The 21930-nt window shown below is 37.3% G+C and overlaps 1 protein-coding gene and 1 long non-coding RNA gene across 4 annotated transcripts in view; one reads left to right on the top strand and one right to left on the bottom strand.

Annotated features, from left to right (window-relative positions):
• LOC129717665 (uncharacterized) overlaps nucleotides 1-21930 on the top strand; it is a 213954-nt gene that overhangs the window by 184154 nt on the left and 7870 nt on the right. The window lies entirely within an intron of this gene.
• Nucleotides 585-3050, bottom strand: LOC129717670 (uncharacterized). Of its 2 annotated transcripts, none has more exons than XR_008726724.1 (3): nucleotides 2289-3050; nucleotides 1339-1428; nucleotides 585-1271 (listed from the first exon to the last, which is right to left on the bottom strand). It is a non-coding gene; the product is annotated as an uncharacterized LOC129717670 (long non-coding RNA). The 2 variants fall into 2 exon arrangements; XR_008726723.1 differs by having other exon boundaries at nucleotides 588-1271; nucleotides 2354-3050.

Here is a 21930-nt window from a genome sequence, read left to right as displayed (position 1 = left end):
AAGACAACATTTCTTGTAACTTTCATTTCAAGTCTTTATCATGTAGTTAGTGTTTTATTTCTTTTCATTATAACAATACCCGTATGAACACCGCAAGCAAGGGATCATTCACGAGCGTTGGTTCGAAGGGAGACATTCCACTGCGGGCATAATTTGCTAGGCTTTTGTCGAGAAAATAATGAAATTGTAGGTTGAATAGGTGTGATTATTACTGCGCTTACCTTCGTTGTGGTGATGATTTATAATTTGATTTACGTGTAGCAATCGTAAGACGGGTCGCTGTTTATCTGATTGCAGCCACTAGATATGCAACTCTTTCACAACTGACCAACTCCTTAATTTAATCTGGTGTCCTGCTTGGCGTCATTTGATGACTTTATTGAAACACATTTGAGCATCCAACTCGACCGGATACGCCCAAACGTATCGCGACCGCAATAATCAGTATTGGTAGTAAAAAGCGTGAATAAATGTTATTGGATAAATTGCACCATTTATTACGGTTGGTGGACAACAACGAACTGATTGTGAGCAACGAGAGGTAATGAATGTAATAATACAAAGATAACTAGACGGTCGATTCCGTTTCGACTAGAAATAGATGTAATCCACATTCCTAGCAAGTAAAATAAATTGAACAAATTTGTCTGGGTTTGTAGTTGGAGATAATCACTCGCGTGCACAAAGTTTCATCTCATTTCGGAAATTTGTGTTTAACTTGTAGAATATAAATGGTTCGCTACATATATTATGTACCCTTTAGAATGATACTGTTGTAATGACGGTACAACATATGTGAAGAGAGGTAGAATATTAACCTTGAGGATAGTTACACAGCACATGAAATATATTGTTTTTTAAAATAGGAAAGTTAGATTAACTGAGTTTATTTTGTTCAAACCTATCATATTGCACTATATAACACAGAAGATAAAGCTCTAGCTTCAGACAACAGCTCTATAAATAACTAGTTGCTCAGTTGCATGGTTGAAACATCACCATGACTGTGACATATCGCCTGAGAAGCAATGCTTATCCACTCCAAAGAAAGCAGAGCGATGATCGCTAGTCGACTCAAAGAGGAAAGATAAAAATGCATAAACGGTCAATATGTTCCAGTGTGTGGGACTTGATAGCCCATCACGGCAATTAGTTCTGATCTGAGTTACCATTTTCTTACTCGCCGTTCCGGGAACTCTGCTTAACCCAGAAACATACATTGCTCTGTGCGCTTGTGCGTTCGATAGCTCGCCCAAAACCAGAACTGCCGGCTAAAAACGAAAGGATTTTTTTTTACGCATCAATCCCCCAACTAATTTGCACCTCTTTGATACTTACAATGTTCGTGTTGTTGAGTGGCTCTCGTTAGCCAGTCTACCGGCCAGCCCGTGCAGACAGACCGGACGGTGTCTAAACGATTGCCAGAACCTAAATAGAAAGCGTACGGTAATAACTTGAGTAATAACTTAATTCAGAGATGTAGGTGAATGAAAACCGAGCATAATTTAAATTGTATATAACACAGAGATTCAGAGGCAATTAAAACGGGTTCAGTATATTCTTTGCACTCGTCAAATACGATTCAAGAGGGATGTGAGCGATGCTCTCGATTTAGTGCGAAAGGAAATAGTTAGCTGCATTCGCACGAAAGTTAACTGATGGAAAGCAGAAAAATTGGCGTCGTTGTGTCGATTTCAAATTAACACCAAGGTTTTGCAAAACCTTGCTTTATTGCACGATAAATAGCAAATCAATCTTTAATTGCTTGGAATGAAACATTACTGCTATTTAAGCTGCTACAGAGTATTTACAAACCAAATGTTCTATCGATCTGGCTCCGACTGGAATAAAACTTTGCATACGTATATGGGACGTAAACTAAGTATCTCTTCCGCGTAAATTTTTTTATACTACAGAAGGAAACTATTTTTTGAAAAAAAAAAATTAGTTTGTCTTTAATTGTTTTTGTAACAAAAAAACTGGATGATAGAGTTTTTATACTTTGTTTGAAATGTTAACTTTTTTTTTCTTAAATAAATAACCTCGAAATGTTTACTTTGTTTGAAATTTTAACTTTTTTCTCTAAAATAAATACCTCGAAAGGTTTTTTTTTTATTTTTATTAGAGACGTTTTAACTACTAGGTAGTTATTCGCGTAGTCCTGGAGATGTTGAATGATTATAGTAGTCAGTTATAGTTGAAAATTTTAACTGCAAATCATTAGGGTCATCCGATTCAAATATGAAAATTTTTGTTTATTCGCTAAATACTATTTCATAATTTATTACTGTTTCTCTAGCACCAATGATAGGTTAGGTCCATCACAATGTGTGATCAATTTTGCACAATTCACCTTTTTACACAGAGAGCCCTGCACACTTTTTTATACAGTTTGAATCTGATTGCAATCGTATTTTCTTTCCTTCAGAGGCCAAGTCGTGTCTTATCTTCACGTTGTGGGTAGCTTAAGTTCCGTTGAACACTATTCTGTGACGTGCCTGTTTCACTGTGCATTTGTCTGATTGTTCCATTATCGTTTGATCGCTGCGGCAAAACTAAGAGTTTTTTCATTGTGTCTTTCTTGCAATAAGTTACAATACCACCTTTTGCAAAATTGATTCGTTAAAGTTGGTAATGTACTAATACTTTTTCCTAGGATATTTTTTACTGATTAGGCTTTGTAGAAACGATGATTCTATCTATACCTCAGCACATATATTAACTTAATTTTCTGCACTCTATATTCTTCTTGGGTGATTTTTTGAGAACATGGCGAATCTCCATCTTACATCTTGATGAAGAAATGTAAGCCGTATTTTGTTGCAGGCGATCATCAGTTTCTGTGACTTTCGCTTTGTTACAATGTAATCTCAAGTAGATTAAGACGTAGATAACCGTATTCGACCGATTATTTGAAATTTTCAACGTCTAGTATGCGAAATTTTGACGGGCACCACTCATTAGGAAAAGGTTTACAGCACTCTTCTTCGCCGAAGACAATGTTTTTACAAATGAGAAGTGCAAAACGATTAATTTACGAAGAACAAATATTTTACGTACACCAGTGTGCGCGGATAGCGTACACTGACCCTCATTCGTTATTTTTTATAAGTTTGTGAAGGTCTTTGTGTCTATCTACGAATTGGACAGCGATAGATAGGTACAAGTATTGCATTATTCATCTCTTTTTTTGCTGTTGAAAGTGTGGAATACTGACTAACCTCTGGTTATTTGTGTCCAGCAACAGGAAACTCTCAAACAGGGCCGCATTAAGGAACTCTGGGAACCGATTCGGAACTCGACCGTCTGTTTATTATACACAGACTTCGCAGCCAAGTGTTATGTGTACAGGATAATTGCGGGGCTAGCGTTTCGATCCTACTGATACTAACAATAAAAACATCATATCAAGAAGACTGGCATCGCTGGATCGATCCCATACCAGGAGGATGACATCTAATAGAAATCTTGTATCGAACATCGTTAGCAATATGGCGGCATTTGTGTACTGCCCATAAAAGCATAAGAGTCCCATATGACTTTTAGGCAAATTCAAGTTTATTCCGTCAATGTATCTAATTTTGTTCAAGTTTTCATATGGCTTGATGAAACTTTAAAGTTTGTTCTGAAAATTACTGGAAAAATACCAAACCTTGCCTGTCCCATATTGAAAATAAAGGCATACGAGTCCTATCCTAAGTATATATTCAAATAACTATAAAAACAACATTTCACATTTGTATCAGTTAAAAGAAAAGTGTTCACATCAAAATATCATTGACTTGAATCATTTAAAACACAGTTTATGTTTGCAAAGTTCTATTAAAAATAAGCTAGAGACAAAGAACTGATCAAAACTCATGTTTTTTTTCGAAAAAAAAATCGAAAGATAAAGTGAAGTTTTTATGGAAACTGTTTCCAGAAATCCTTCTTAATATCTGGGATGTGTGGAAGTAAAGTGATCAGGAGTGTGACCTAACAGTCTGCATAAATTTCTTGTGGGCTTTTTTAGGAATTTCATTGTAGACTCTATGTAGAATGACCTTTCGTCTATCAGCTGTGATTGCTCTGAGATAAAAACATGCACTGATTTATGTTGCTATCCGTTGAAACCAAATCGCTGTATTGCAATTCGTAAAATGTTGGAGTGAAATAAACTGGTCACATGACAGACGCAATAAGGAATATTGATAAATACCTTGGCCGTCTTAGAATGCGTGGAGACTGATATGCTTTTATTTTTTGTGTATAGAGAGGAAATAAAGGCAAACAAGTCCCATCATTTATTTCCAAGCCTGGAATTTATGCAAAAGTTCTTAGAACTCATGGAAATATATAATTTTCAACCTCATGAACATACAGTTGAATAAAACATACTTTTAGTTAATTCATAGTTATTTTATTATAAATTCAAAATTAGAACTTCATTTGCAATTTTCTCAATTGTGAGCATTTCCATATGGGACTCTTATGCTTTTATGGTCAGTGTACATGTGTACACGTATGTAGAACAGAAGTTATTACACATCATTTGTGTTTATACTACAGCCTGTGAATTAAAAATAAACAGTATAAATGACAGTTCACCTATTTAATACCGTTCCATACACATCACGTGATCAAATTGATAAATTTGATCGCTTTTAGTTTTGTTTTGTCATTAATAGATAGGGCCAACATATGGAGCAGTTGCCCGAAAATTCTTCCCTTCAGAGTAAACTGCCCATTTTCCGGGTACCGCTAGTGTCAGCGGACCATTGAGATGTTGGGTACACTGCAAATATATGAGATTTGACAGCGATAGCAAAGTCCTGTCCCATACAAATGCGATTTGGCTAATCAAACAGCACACTCCATCTGTTGAAGGCTAAGGGGAGACATCTGGCTTCTTACTCACTCACCTCTATGATCCCTGTTGTATTTTTCGTAAGTGATGCCATTCACTCGGAAAATACTTGAATGTTTTTAATGCTTTTTATAAGCATTATGTACCATTCCTCCTGCAGGCGATAGTTTTACCGCCTGAGGGTTACCGGAGAATCTGCATCTTTAATATACTTAAAATCAAACGTGTCATCCATCAATGATTATGATTCATTCATTGACCCATCTGAATTGTACTCTCCGTACAAGCAAGTTGCCTCAACAGATATGTTCCAAACTTAATCCAGAACGGATTCGAAAGTAGAAATAAGCTTACACTACACTATTTACTTCCGACATTGAGCAGCGGTATGCTGTCCTTATGCTTCACGCAAAACCTTGCGCACTTTTAGATCTTTTGGTAATTGATATAAGTGATGATCCAAGTCGGATCTCTTGTACGCTTTGTACTTTATTTTGATTGTTCACTTGAAAATATTTTAGATTATAACAGGTGACATCATAAAAAACATAAATCAAAATAACGAAGCATGTTGTTCAGCAACACTGCCAGCAAGCCTGATGGTAAATTTCAACGCACTCGGGGTTTTCTATTTCAACCAATCAGCGAGTGGTTCCCAAAGTGGATACAAATCCATACCCAGTTGTCTTCCCTCAGGTTGAAGGTGGTAGCTTGTTATGAAAGTGGTGATATTTACATCGCTACGAAGTCATTGTGAGCGTGCGTGATATTCCTACCTATGCGTTCGGAATGCATTCGCAACGCCAGCACACATACTAGCTTCGTCAGTTCCACCTGCATTTTAGGCAGAGTTCCCAGTCTTCTTGATATGATGTTTTTGCTAACAATTCCTCCCGAGCCGAGACTCGAACCTACGATAACTGCCTTGTTAGGCCGGCATCGTACTCCGAGACCAGCTGGAAGGGGTCAACTATTTTAATGTACAACAATGAACGGTATTGAAAAAGGTTACTTGCAATTTCCTGGCCTTTGACTCAAATCCGGCCCTGCTCACAAATAACTTGAGATTAAAGCCACGTTAATAATTTCCAAGTTTGAATTTGGAACATCTTGAGAGCTTTGTACTTTAACAATTTTGATTGCTATGAGCTTCATGACTTCTAATGACAAATAGGATCGTCTCACATAATCGGAATATCATTACTCAAGAAAATAAAATAAATAAAAGAACTTGAAAACTTTACTTTCACTAAAAAATATCTGATAATTCTCTATTCTGATATTATAACTAGACCAATGCTTTAGATAACTACGAAACTTGCATTTTTCTTTATTATTTTGAAAAGCTCAAGATTTTTCAAGATGTCTCTTGTTTCTGAATACTCCACTGTATTTTAACATGCCCCTGGGCTGAAAGTTTCAAAAATTGCTCTTAGGCCCTTATATTACCGGCCCCAGTTCTTGAATTTCTCCATATAAAATTATTTGAACCTAAATATCATTGGAAAGGAAAAGATAGGACATTCTTTTGCACATATATATTTAATTTAAAATATTTTCAAGATTCTTGTAGACATTCGGCTCTTACACTCCTAGTAACCTTTGTCGTTTACTTGCTCATTGTTGTTTGCGCCAAAGAAGATCTTTGGATAAAACCTCTAAATCGTCAATGTTTTACGTAAAATTATCGAATTTGTTGATATCTTTCTGTGCTAACGGTGCATATCACATCTGCTTGCAGAGGTTTCCCACCCGAATGTGACAGCATTCACAAATCACTTCATTTTCCGACGGACTTGTCATGGAGCCAATTGAACTTAATTCTGCGTGCAGTTGAGTTGTCCCTTTGTCAATTAAGTTGGTTTACTCCATCGGTTATGTTGATGATTTACAAAGGGGTTGAAGCAAATCCGTTTACGAATACGGACAGCCAACTTTTTCTTCACTCCACATCGATTTCGACATGATTTCGAAAGCAAGTTGCTTTTGATATGATTGTTGGTTGAACCAACTGGAGACAAGTTTCCGAATTTTTAATCACCACAAGAATTTTTGGTTGGGTAAAATATCCTTTAATATAAGAGGAAGAAGAAGTAGAAATAGATTAGTTAGGTTATGAAGTACGCTTACGTTTAGTCCCTCTAAATCCGTTCTCCACGGTTTATGCTCGAGAAACTTCGGACCAAACTTCGTGTTCTCTATTGTTAAGTGAGTCAACTTGATAACAATATTGTACAAAAACTCCGTAAGTGAATATCCATTAATTAGTGAATTTTAAATAAATTGAATCAGTTTAATAACAATTGTTGAGTTGCGCTCAGACATTCTTGGAACTTCTTACTCGCTAAATTGAAACGCACGTTCGCCCGCTTCCATCTGATGGCAGGCTATGTCAGATTGACCGTCGATAATCTTGTCAGCGGCGCTTAAGAAGGTTGTGACTTTTACGGACGTTTTATTAAATCATTTCGATTCGAACGGTTACATTTTCGTTTCATTTCTTTCGGTTACTGTCATTGAAGCACGATTGGCATTTTTCTATCAAACAAGTTTGAATATAAACGATTCCTAGGCGCCGGTTCATTTGGAAGAAGGGTTGTGAAAAATAAAACAAATGATTTTTAATTGAAAGCGAAAGTTAACAGCGTCACTATCACCTGAGGCCTGACGATTTTCGATTTAATGTTTCCTTCTTTCCCTCTGTAATGATGGGCCGGTTGAAGATGTTCTATAAAGAATATGACCAGTTACAGCATTTTAGTGAGGTGATAGTAAACGAAAAATCCTACGGTCGAATTGTGAAGTTTTTGGTAATTTTAACATAATTCTTGTTTTAGACAATACACATCTCTAATTTCGACATATTTTAATAAAAAAGCATGATCTTTTAAATGAAATTAAAATAAGGTAGGGCACCTATCCAAAAATTCCATATGACGACCTCCAACTTTGATATACGCAGAAGAATCTAGCCCTATCTTTTTCCTTTCCCATGATATTTGGGTTTAGGTAATTCTACAGGGAAATTCAAAGGCTAGAGCAATTTTTATGAGGCAAGTTTTGACGAAAAACGACGAATCGCAAAAAAGTATTGATTTCTAGTTAGCGAAGGATTGGCCAATTTTACGAACCAAATGCAGTTTCTTTATTTATTCAACATGGGCTTCCAGAAAAAAACCCTAGTTTATCCACATAGCGGTCAGCCTTGTTTCGAACTTGTTATTTGTTAGAAAAGATTTACACGAACACTTCAATTTTCAGAAAAAATACACCTTGATAATATTTGCTGGATTTATTTTTCACTCTAAATAACAATTTTTTTGTAGCCAACATTTAAACACAATCATTTAAACATTTAAACATTTAAAACATGATATTCGAACACATATGAACATACATTAACACATGCAAATGACATGAAATAAATATGTTTCAAATATATGACGCGAAATTTTTCTTTGATCGTGGTATAAGGTTGGACTCGATTATATATCATTCGATTAAATATCATTTTGGATTCGATTATTTATAGTGGGATTTTTTTTTATTTCAGGTATGACATTCTTTTCACATCTCTTGAACCATGTGTTCAATCATTATAATTCATTAGATAACCCTTAACTAGCTCGTTCATCTGATATCAGTTTTGTTCAAATCGGTTGTGTATGTGTAGTTTCTGAGGTAGCTAGACCTTTTTTTTCCTGTTGGGTACATTTTCCACTGCGACCAGAGATTTGATCTTTTGTGGCGGGCCCCTATTTGATGTAAGCCTCATCAGGGTGTCGTACCACTATTAGGTTGAATGGTTTCCACTTGCTGAATATACACGCTGCTTTATTTTAACTTTAATTTGATTAGGATCTACTCAGTTTGGTATTCTAATGCAAAATGTCAAAAAGTGAGTTATCGGGTCCTGGATAATTGAGTAACATTTACCCAAATTTTCATAATTACCATGTTTACTCAGTTTTGAGTTATTATCCATGATGTTTACTCACCCCTGAGTATATGTATATGTCAAAAGTTTTCAACAGCGATATTATCTGTTTCCGAAGAATAATTGTTGTCGCTTTTTATTCGTTTACTAGCAGTAAGTATTTGATCTTTAATCAAATCAATAATTTCCTAATCAATTACATTACAAACAACATGTAAAAATATTCCATAACGATTTCAGCCAAACATCATTATTGCAGAGGATTTAAAAACATAAAAAAACATCTCTTCAAAATTAACAACCGCATGTTGTGTGTCCTGCGATGCCGTTTTAAGTCGGGCTTTTATTCGTGATAATGAACGGAAACATTTGTATCGATGTACAGTGCCCAATACATGCAATCGATACAATTTAAATCCTTCGCAGTGTTTGGTGACGAATGATGACGGATTTTCTGGTGTGCGTACTGTACAAAAACATGAGCCACAGTTCACGGGCAACTGTGAACCGGTTGGTTGCCGCATTATATAAAGACACGTGAATGATTTAAAACTTTTATAATGTTTCGCTGAAAAATAAATCTATGATTTTGATTGTTCTGAATTTATTTTATTTATTGAGTCTGATTTAGAAAAACCAGAAATCATCAAATTTCCAAATTTAGGCAAACTGGGTAACTTGTACTCATTTTCGTTAATTCCTGGTTTGCATAAACAGAGTAGATTCTAATCAGTTTTTGACTCAAATTAGGGTACCTCCACTTTTTTCAAAAGTGGGTCATATCTAACTCACTTTAGAGTAACAAATAATGAGCGTGTAGGCATCGTCTCAATATGGAATTATTGAACGAATAAAGTTCACTGCCTTATTGGGAGAAGTCATCCAGATATCTAATGGTTGTATTAAGTGTTTATCAAAGAATTGCTTCCTCTTTTGAAAGAGTGCTTCACAGTCACATGATAAATGTTCCGAGGTTTCTTTATCTAGGTTACAAAAGCGACAGGCATCATTTTGCAATTTACCTATCTGTTCAAAGTCATATTTACTTGGGCAGTGTCCCGTTACAAGGCCACTGAAGGTACATAAGTCTTTTTTTGAGATACTGAGCAATCGCTGGGTTACTGTTTTTTGGGGTGCAATAAATTAATTCGATTGTCGAGCTGAATTATCGTTTTTCCAAATGCTTTCTATCATTGATTTTTCCCACTTCTTAAGTTCCATTTTGAGGGCACATTTTGAGATCCCACAAAACGGTTCTGGCCCTATGAACAACTGCATTGATCCATTTCTCGCCAACAGATCAGCTTTTTCATTCCCTCCAATACCGCAATGCTCAGGTACCCAGAATAAGTTTACTTTACTATTGCTAGCCACCTGCTGTAGCAATTGAATGCAATACCATACTAATTTCGAAGAACAGGAAACGGATTTCAGTGCTTTTAGTGCAGCTTGACTATCCGAAAAAATGCATATTTTTGTATGTCTATAGTTACGTCGTAAGCAAATTGTAACGCATTCAATTATTGCCTGTATTTCTGCTTGAAATACTGTTGGCCACTCTCCCATAGGTATTGATAGATCGACTCCAGGGCCTGCCACCCCAGCGCCAACCCTATTGTTTAACCTGGAGCCATCCGTGTAGAACACTATTGAGCCTGGTTGAATGCTAGGCTCACCTGATTCCTATTCAATGCGACTTGGCTCAGTCACTTGGAATAGTCGTTCAAAGTTGTACTGGCTATCCATCCAGTCTTCCTGAGATAACATTGCATTGATTTTGAAATTTTCAAGTATACTGAGGTGAGGAACTTTTTGTTCTTTGTAGCCTTAGTGCGCTTTTTTCTGCTTCTAATTGTACAAATAGATGCAATGGAAGTAAGCTTAACATACCATCTAGTGCCTTTGAAGGAGTGCTTCGAATTGCTCCCGTGATGGAATTTGTGGCTAGTCTTTGCAACTTTTCCAGCTTCTTTTGAGCATACCTGACACTTGTTTTTGGCCACCATAATAAGGACGCATATGTTATTCTGGGTCTAACGATAGCTGTATAGATCCAATAGATCATCTTTGGCTTCAATCCCCATTTGTTACCAAAGGTTTTTTTTACTGATCCATAAGGAACTTGTAGCCTTATTTAATATTTTTTCCATATGTAAGCTCCAGTTTCATTTGCTGTCTAGAGTTACTCCTAAGTAGTTGACTTCTTGAGAAAGTTCAAATTTCGTTTTTTTTTAAACATAACAGGCAAAGTAAAAGTCCGATTGCAACAAAAAAATAAATAGGGTCTTATGGGGAATCTAAATTTTCCCACATGTCCAACTCTATAAAATTCAAAAGTTAAGGGTTTTCAAGTCCGTTCATTTAAAACCAATTTTGTTAAAATCGGTTGGGTAGTTTCTGAGATAATGAACTTACGTGATTTTCACATTTTGATAAATAACATTCATACTAAAAACCCGGTTCTATGGAGCAACTAGACCTTTCATTTGAGAATAATTTTGTGAATATCGGTCTAGCCAGCCATCTCTGAGAAAATCGAGTGAAATTGAAAAGTTGCACATATACACACACATACAGAAAAGCTCAGCTCGTTGAACTGTGTCGAGTGATATGTGACATTCGGCCCTCTGGACCACTCTTATACCTTCAGTTTTGCCAATGATTGCTATACCTTTCTGAGAGGAAGGCAAAAATATCAAAAGTGTTGAAAAATGATGAAAATATTTTTGCCCGCTCGCTAGTATGAAAATGTCCCATAGTGCGTCCCATTGCGTATGTATTAGTGTTAATGATTTCATGCAGTCGTGCTCGAAGCCAAAATTACATTCGTATTTATGTTGTTTACAATTTATTTTATTTCTTCTCTTGTTTTATAGTGTGCGAAATATATAATTTCTTCAGAAATACACATTAAAAGTGAGCAACGTAAACTAGCATTGTAAAAGTTGATAAAATCATTTACATCATGGTATTTTTCGGTAGAAAACTTTTGAAACTCGTATAAGTACCAGTATCAGCTGAAGAATGCTTGTGTATTCTTTTTCTTATTATCTAATCACTTGTACAGATAACTGTAATTAGAAAAGCTAAGGACAGCCTGAAAATAGCGGAACGACGAAATTAACCTACTCTACCTTATATTTTTGTGCTTTTTTCCAATTCAATGACACTTTGCGGTACTTTCTTAACAACGTTTTTTACAATATTATATGAGCCGTTGATAATGGTACATGTGCCATTTTTTCACTTTTGGGTTTTTTTGTATAATTGATGCAAAACGCAATAATATACCATAATATCAAAGAAAAGCCGAGATCTGATAACTTATACCAGAATTATAGCCAACACAATTCTCAGTTTTCCTCTTTTACGGTATTTCTGGATCCGTAGGGCAACCGGTAGACTACCGAAAATTGAACCATCGTGTAGTTATTATCGGCCAAATAACAAGCCAAAAGATACCAGGGTGTTTTCCTTTGCATTGGCCCCAGTCTATCTAGATAATTTAAATTTCTTCTGTTACCAAATACATATACACTAGCGCCACGAAGTGATAGAATTCCTTAACAAAAACATCATCATCCTATAGTACTCAATCACTTGGACAACTCTATTGAAGACATGAATGTTCTATAGATTAGCGAGCTATAATGCATCCTTCATGCTCAGATTATGCACCACTTTTGCGCGCAACGTTTTCTGGTTGTCATTTTTTTTCTCATAGAACAAACAAGGTACACGTTTTTCCATTGAAGTTTAAGTGCAGTTATGTTGAAAAAAAAAAAATTGATTTTTTTTCAATTCGAGTGTTTTCGTTTATCGCGTCTCCTGAAAAATTTACTTTATGGCACACTTTTGCTCTCAACGGCTCATATCCGTTCACACGTTTTCTTATAGATTGGCGAACTTCTATTGATCGTTCTTGTTTGTATATTATCATTGTAAACAGTAAATGTCAGTTTTTTTTTCACACAACATTTATTTGACACGGCACATCGTGAATGTCAGTTTACCGTAATGGCAGGGTATCTATAACATATCGATTCTGAACTGCCCGATACGGTCTTCGATACGTCAGCGGCTCAGTGATACTCTTCAATCGCGCATGTCATTAAAGGCTTTTGAGGAAACTGCCACATAGCGTATCACTAATAGACATCCCGATCAAACGATTATAACAAACGGGTAATACAAATATATCAGAACTTGATAGAAATAACCAAGCATGGAAATTTTCACTCACTAGCAATATTCTATGCAAATGTGTTCTTTGATTCATCATGTATCGTCCAATTATTTTCACTCGCGTACAAGTTTTCCATAGAAACGCTGCTGACTGTTTTTCGTTTCTAAGCGCTTCGAACACTATAGAAGGAGACTGAATGATTCAAAGACGATAATATTTATTGTATCCAAGCTCACTTGCATTCAACAGTATCGCGAGATTCTCTGAGAGATTATCGCCAGTGATACAAAATTATGAATCCAAATGAACGTTAGATTCCGTTCAAATGTTTGCTCGCCGGAACTAGTAGGTATCATCAATGCTTACGGAAATTGTAGCATGGTGCATTAGTACGTGATATTTGAAATCACCAAGAATCATCGAGGAATATCACGGTGAAAGCACGATGTGAAGTAGCCGAATTCCAACTACAAGCAACCAACATTTGAAAAAATCGTTGCGATCGCTCGAGTGCAATCGTTTAGGGTTCTTACGTGAAACACTCGCTATATGTTGCTCGCTCCGTATAAAGCAAGCAATACTGAAACAAAATCATCAAAGAAAGCCATTATATATTTCTTTGCTCTAAGTTGTCTCTTGCATGCGTGAGAATGTGTTATTTTTGATAGCGATGGTTTGCTGGGATTGGAAGCTTATGAATAGCACGTTCAGAAATGATACTCGAATGATTGTTATGTGATACGATTTTTTCCATCCTTGGAAATAACAAAGCCTGTAATATTCTTGATATGCCATAATGATGCAAAGTACAGAATTATATAATATTCTGTTATCATACACTTGAATATTCAAAAGTGTGTTTTTTCAAAGCATATATATAACAAAATTTGTTATTTAATCAACAAAATATTGTACATTCCAACTAATTCTGAACTTTTTCTGCCAATAACCTAACAAAACTTGCTATTATTTGTAATAATCAGTAAGTAATTTTGATATTTTAACTATTAACTAGACCAAGTTTAGAACAGAAGTTGATACAAAAAGTTCGTAACAAAATATTGTTTTTCTTTTTGTAAAAAAAAACAATATTTTCACGGTGTATATTTTTTTTGGAAGAAAAAATTATTATCTACAACTTTGCCGAAGACATCACATCGACCAAAAAAAAAACTGTTCAGACTCTAAAAATAATTGTTATCAATATTCGATATTCGACGCAAATGATTGAAGTACCACAAACCGTAACGTTCACTGTATTACACTGTTAACTTTGATGATTCGGGTGACGTCATTACTTGTTCTGCTTACACTTTAGAGAACTCACCTGGTTTATGTAAGCCGCCAGTTAAGGTCAAAAATACACTGAACTGTTTCTCATTAAGTCATTTCTCAACCAACAAGATGGTAATATATATTCAGGCTTCGTCCAAAAATTACGTTAGCAAGATTTTTGTAATTTGTGACCTCTCCCCCCATTCGTAAGATTTTATTACCCTTCTCTGCTCCACAAATTTAATGTAAGATTATCTTTTCAAGGCAAAAATAGTTATTTTTTAAGATTAGTCAAGTGTAAAATATATTTTTTTTTACGAGGATGCAAAAGATGAACAAAAACAGAAGGTGTGACACAGGAACATTTTTTTCACCCAAACGGGACTCGAACCCGTAATCTCCGATGTTTCCGGCAGGGTGTTTTGGCCAATTAAACTACTGGGAAGATAATAATGCTCCATTAGTAAAAATAGTCCCCCACCACCAACCTTTATTAGTAACCATTAATGCCGATCTGAAACGTGATCTTGACACTGCATCCGCTACCGTATCTTACGACTTCCGCAATGCCGACCACCAGAGTATCGCCGAGTTTTTCTCCGAGCTCGACTGGAACTCTATTCTAGACTCCGTCAATGCCGAAAACGCCGCTCAAACTCTCTCCAACGTATTGGCCTATGCCATCGACCGATACGTTCCAAAGAAGATCCAACATCCCGCGCCCCGACAGCCGTGGCTAACGAGAGAACTTCGACAGCTGAAATCTGAGAAGAGAGCTGCCTTGAAGAAATTCACTAAGCACCGTTCACTGTCCCTAAAACGCCATTATGTGAGAATCAACCACACATACAAAAGTGTTGCGAAACGATGCTTTCTTCGTTATCAACAAGATCTACAGAGGAAGCTCAAGTCTCATCCCAAGCAGTTTTGGAAGTTCGTCAATCAACAGCGACATGAAGAAGGAATACTATCCTCTATGACATTTAACGGTAAGGAGGCAACCACCTCGCAAGACATCTGTCAGCTTTTCTCAAATAAATTCGCCAGTGTGTTCACTGATGAGACACTAAGCGATCATCACGTTGAACGTGCCGCCAGTAATACCCCACGATCCGCTCAAGCTTTGAGCACCATTCATTTAGACGCGACAATGATTTCCAGAGCCTGCAGCAAACTTAAATCATCCCTAAACCCGGGTCCTGACGGGATTCCGTCGAAGTTTCTGAAAACGCAGATTGCTAACCTGATTTCTCCGCTTCAGCATGTCTTCCAGCTATCTGTCACTTCGAGTATTTGCCCGTCATGCTGGAAATTGGCTTACATGTTTCCAGTACACAAGAAGGGAAACAAACACGATGTGAGCAATTATCGTGGCATCACCTCACTCTGTGCTGTCGCAAAACTGTTCGAACTTGTCATCATGGAGCCTTTGCTCGCTCACTGTAAAGCTTTCATAAGCACTGACCAACATGGATTCACAGCCGGTCGCTCCACCGCTACTAATTTGCTTTGTCTCACTTCGTATATCAGTGACAGTATGGTGAAACGTGCTCAGACGGATGTCATTTACACTGACTTGACAGCTGCCTTCGATAAACTGAACCATCGCATAGCCGTCGCAAAACTTGACAATCTTGGAATCAATGGGAATCTGTTACTATGGTTCCAATCGTAACTTACCGGTCGCCGTCTAACCGTTGTTATTGGGGATTGCCAATCCTCTAATTTTGACGCTACGTCTGGAATACCGCAGGGAAGTCACCTAGGACCACTTATCTTCCTGCTCTATTTTAATGACGTGAACCTAGTTATTAAAGGACCACGGTTGTCTTACGCGGATGATCTCAAACTCTATCTTGAAGTTCACACAATTAAAGACTGCCACTTCCTTCAACGTCAGCTAGATATTTTTGCCGATTGGTGCCATCAGAACCGTATGGACGTTAATCCATCTAAATGCTCGATTATATCATTTTCGAGGAAAAAACAGACCTTACATTACAATTACGCTTTGCTAGGAACTGAAATCGAGCGCGTAAACCAAGTTGAAGACTTGGGGGTAATTTTGGATTCCCAGCTCACTTTCAAGCCTCACATTTCATTCACTGTCGACAAAGCCTCTAGAGTTCTGGGATTCATCTTCAGGACCGCTAAGGAATTTACAGATATTTACTGCTTCAAACCGTTGTATTGCGCAATATCTCGCTCTATATTAGAGTACTGCTCGGTCTGGACCCCTCATTACAACAATGGCGCGAAAAGAATAGAATCAGTTCAACGGCGCTTTTTGAGATTTGCTCTTCGTAAACTGCCATGGACGGATCGTTTCCGCCTACCAAGCTATGAAAGTCGCTGCTTACTAATACGTTTGGAGCCTTTGTCTGTCCGTAGAGACACGGCCAGGGCGTTGTTTACCACAGACCTTTTGCAAGGCCGCATAGACTGGCCCGCTCTTTTGGAACAAGTGAATATAAACGTGCAACCTCGTGCTCTGCGAAACAACTCGATGCTGCGATTACCTGCTCAACGAACTAACTACAGCATTTTTGGCGCAATAGTTGGTCTCCAAAGATTATTTAATAGAGTATCCGCTCTATTCGACTTCAATTTATCTCGAACGCTTCTTCGTCGGCGATATCGTTTATATTTTTTAAGATCTGACTAGTTGTAATGTCATATTGTTGTATTCCCGTTTCTTTATATGTATTGACTCTCTAAAGATATTTTTTCTTATTGTTAGCTTTAAGTTACACCATTGGGGCACTTGCTCGCCTGTTGGTGAATAGACCAAATAAATATCCCCTAAGAATAACAACGATCACCCTTTACTTTTGTGTCCCGTTCCAAGCACGTCTCGATCAACTACCAACACTACCTCGTGAAAGTTATTTTTGTAATTTTATCAATAGGATTTTTGTAATTCTATCAACAGGAGATACAAGTAATACAAGTAAACAATCGTATTGAAATACGATTTTGTATTTCCCATATGCTTTTGAAAACAAAATTGAATTTGATTGGGTTCTAATAACAAATCCTGGAACGAAGTTGTTATGAAACAAGGCTAACAAATTTTACACCGTGCTCCAGTGTTGAGCCGAGAAAATTTCCAGCTCGAAAAGATCTTCGACCTGATCAGGAATTGAACCCGAAATCGCAACCGTGTGTGGGAGAGCTAACCGACCGACATCGCTAAATTTTATTTTAATACCTAACGGGATCAAATTGAAAACAAAATCTGAAAGGTTTTTCTCATAACAAATTAACAGCTTTTGTTACGTTTTTGTTTTGTCCTACTGGTCGGAGACTTACTACATATACTGGTAAGAATCCGACCTATTTGGTCATTTTTGGTTTATTTTTGTGTCTCAATCGGGTCATCATTTGAGCCATTTTTTATAAACCGGAAGTCGCCATCTTAGAAATTAAAATGATGTCTAAGGTCGTTTTTTGGTTTCTGTTCATCATTACAATTCCGGAAATACCGGATAATAGTATTTGTACACTTTCGGTTAATTACCAGAAACCGGAAGTCGCCATCATTGACTTAAAAATGGCATGTGGAGTCCATTTCTGGTGCCTGTTCTGGTTCCAGAAATACCGATATTGGGTGGTATTCATCCATTTTAAGCCATTTTTTTCCAAAACCCAGAAGATTCCATCTTGGATTTAAAAATGGCGTATGTAGTCGATATTTGGCTGCTGTGCATCATCCCGATACTTGCAGACTGATTTCCGGAGAATTTGGTTGTAATATTTGTTTCATTTACAGAGAAACATTTCTTGAACCCAATTACTTCCACATGTCAAATTGGTTCAACTTGGTTGATTAGTTTCCGAGTTATGCAGCTATTAGTGTTTGATTCATCGTATTCGTTATCGAATTCAAGATATTGCATTGAAATTCAAGTTCTCAAATCTAAACAAAGCTAGAAGTGTCAAACTGTCACAATTAAAGGGCGTCGGGAATAGCTCTGTTGAACAGTTACGCTTCTTGAATTCAACATAGAATTATGATGGTAAAACATGTATTAGGAGTTCGACCAGCTTCCATAATTTATCCCGGAATCACTGGTTCACTTCTAAGTATCGGCATCAGCCGCACGAGCGCGAATTCCTGGTACTGACCATCGGTAAAGAGAGTTTGATGTTCAACCAACCGTTTGACACTAGAAACACAAAGGCATAGTGATGCAGTCAACCAGCGAACTGGAAAAAAACGGAGCACAGGTTTTACGCGAAGAAAGGAGATGCTTGAGTTTAATTTATGATTTCAAACATAAAACCGTCACAGTGACAGTTAGATCCGCCCAAGGGAAACGTTTGAGCGCTTGAATTAGTTCACAGCGAAAATGGATAATTTGTTTAATTGCATTGTTGATGTTACAATCGGCTTTCAACTCTTAATAAACAACCAACTATTATTTTTTCTAGCTATTTAATTTTATACCGGAGCACGTTTCTCTATAATGTTTTCACTTATTCGTTTTGAATTGAATTTAAATCCATTCTGCGCACTAGCCGACAGCAAAAAAACCATTCGCACAAGAACTATTGCATCACTGCTGCGGTCAATATAAATCCGCGGTTTGAAAGAATGGAAATCCTAGTTTTATAACTCTGGCGGTGAAAAGAAACGATCAATTTTACGATAGTTCAGCATACTGCAGGCAGCGTAATCTGGGAACGAATCAATTTTCATAACTGCCTCCTTTTTTCCAACCAAGCGAAATCTATTTGCTTTGCCAGAAGTTTTGTAATTCGATAATGGTGCTAATCGAATGCATTGTTGATTCAATTAGTCGATTTGTAATCTGGTACGGTTATATGATTTATTACCGTAATTATGTATGGCCAATTCTCCCGTTTGTGTTTACTCCGTCGATCAAGCACGTGAGCAAGCTGATGTAGAGAGAAGCCCAATGGAATTTCTCTAGAAATAGGTTTGCTATGCTGTGAGCTACGATAGCTGAATTCTCGATGCTCGTACCGATGATCTATTTTTCGCATAAGATATTGAATAGTGCGAAACAAACACGCCAATTCTCGCGAAACCAGCGGGCTTGGGTACAATTTTCCGATCTGTGCGTAGATACGTTGCGAAATCACTGGTAGCATTATAGTGTTTCGGCAGACAGAGAATGTGAAAGTTCAATGATTTGAATATGCAGTAACATTTTTTTTAAAGGCCGTTAGCATAAATCAATATTTTCCTTCTGAATAATTCTACATTTCCGTTCGTTTTCTTTTCATAAAAAGATATGGGTCATTGTTTTCCGGGACTAGCACATAGATTTCGCCGTCAACATCAAGCTGCTTTGGGGGGCATTCCACGTATACAGATTAAAGGATGGAGTTCGTGAAATGTCCACAGTCTATAATTTTTTTTTGAATTTATATGAGCGATTGCCAATTTCCTGACCAAAAATTTTACGTGGAGACAGCACGAGGAGATGTTCTTGCTAGGTTTAGGTTTACTTTTATAGACAAATTTGTCAAAAAACAGATGATTAGGCAAGGGATAAGCAGCTGCGGAGCAAAGACCAAAGTGTTCGTGATGAATAAGACGATAGACTCGAAGCTATACAAGGAAAAATGCCTCAAAAATCACGTACCACATTTCATTAAAGCCCATGAAGGTCCCGTGCAGTTTTGGCCAGATTTGGCGAGTTGCCACTACAACCGGGAAGTCATCCAGGAGTACCGTGATAATAAGGCCGTCACAAATTTTATTTTCATTTTATGTAACCCCCCCCCCCCCTTCAAAAATCTTGGATATTGGAAGGGGAAGAAAAAAAAGCTCAAACCGTTCTGTTCATTTCATTGGTTTTCCGACAGCATAAATGCTTAATTTAGCAACAAACAAGTCAGGTGACAGCGAAAGTGTTGTCGATAGGCAAGCGAAATAAATAATAATAATAATAAAGTGTTATTTTTCAACAATCATTTGAGTGCAAGTTACAAACCTGTGCGGGGGCCTAGTGTGGTTGGTAACGTCTCCGCCAACCACGCTCGACGCCTGGGTTCGAATAGCACCGCCGACATAGGTGTCGATGGTTGTGAGGTGGCGTGATCCACTCACAACCAACCAAATTGGTCTAGATTCAATCCTAGCCGATACCGGGAGATTTTCTGAGGCGAAAAATCTCTGGGATCACGTTTTCCATCGCATGAGGAAGTTAAGCCGTTGGCGCCGGTCCGTTAATCAACGGGTCGTGAGTTAGGGTCTTGGGTGGAGTCGCCTCCCGGGCGTCGGTGATTGGCACAACAACAGTGGCGGAACTAATCCGACGGAAAATAAGCGAGACTAAAAAAAAAAAAAACCTAAATTAATCCACCTAGCGGTCAGACCCAGCCTTTCATTCAAACTTATTATTTGTAAGAATAGATTTACATGAACACTTCATTCCAATAAATGTATATTCACTCTTTAGGTTCTAAAATATTGATGTTGTAATCTAAACATATAAAAATGCAGTCCGGTCTGTCTGTCTGATCCATATAGGCTCGAAAACTACCGACCCGATCGACGTGAAAATTTGTATGTAGGGGTTTTTGGTGCCGATAAAGGTTCCTAGGATAGTTTGAGACTCCTCTCTCTTCTGGAAGGAAGGGGTCTCATACAAATGAAACATAAATTTCTGCACAACTCAAGAACAAACTAAGCAAGTCAAACCGAATTTGGTATGTGGATATTTTAAGGGCTAACAAATATGTCCATAATAGTTGGACGCTCCTCCCTTTTCTGAAAGGGAGGGGTTCCATACAAATGAAACACAAATTTCGCACAGCTCAAGAACCAATCAAGAATATACAACCAAATTTGGTATGTGAATGTTTTTAGAGGTAACAAATATGTTCCATAATCGACCTCAGGCAACATTTTGGATTGTAAGATGGCAACATCCGGTTTCTGGAAAACAGCAGAAAATGACCAAATACCACCCAATATGAGTATCTCCAGGGCCAGAAGGTAAAAATTTACCTCTGACACCATTATGAATTGTAGGATGGCAACTTCTGGTTTCTGGAAAACAGACAAAAATGGCCGATTTCCGTCCAACATGAGTATCTCCGGATCTATAATGATACACAGCAGCTGAAATCGACCACAGAGCCCATTTTGGATTCTAGGTTGGCAATTTTCGGTTCCTGGGAAACAGTCGAAAATGATCGAATAACACCCAATATGGGTGTTTCTTCAACCAGAATGACGCTCAGAGGCCAGAAATTATCCTAAATACCATTTTAAAATCCAAGATGGCGACTCCCGGTTTGTGAAAAACAACCAAAAATAACCAAATACCATCCAATATGAGTATCTCTGGAACCAGAATGATGCAATGAGCTAACAATTGACCTCAGGCACCATTTGAAATTGCTCACTGGCAACTTCTAGGAAAAATGAACGAATAATACTCAATATAGATATTTCCGTAATCAAGATGATGCATAGAAACCAAACATTGACTCTGGACACCATTTTGAATTTAAAGACGACCATTTTTAGTTTCTGGAAAACAACCAAAATAACTAAATACCTCCCAATATGGGTATTTCTGGTGTCTGATTGATGCCAGAAAATCTGCTGAAAATTATCAAATACCAGCAATCATTTCAAACAATTTGTTATTTGACTTTGATCATATCCTATGGCCGATTCGTCGTGCGTTTGTAGATTTTAAA

This window comes from Wyeomyia smithii, chromosome 1 (assembly GCF_029784165.1).
Source record: "Wyeomyia smithii strain HCP4-BCI-WySm-NY-G18 chromosome 1, ASM2978416v1, whole genome shotgun sequence".
Taxonomy (NCBI): domain Eukaryota; kingdom Metazoa; phylum Arthropoda; class Insecta; order Diptera; family Culicidae; genus Wyeomyia; species Wyeomyia smithii.
Note: the sequence above shows the minus strand (reverse complement) of the source record. Positions and strands in the feature narration are given on the sequence as shown.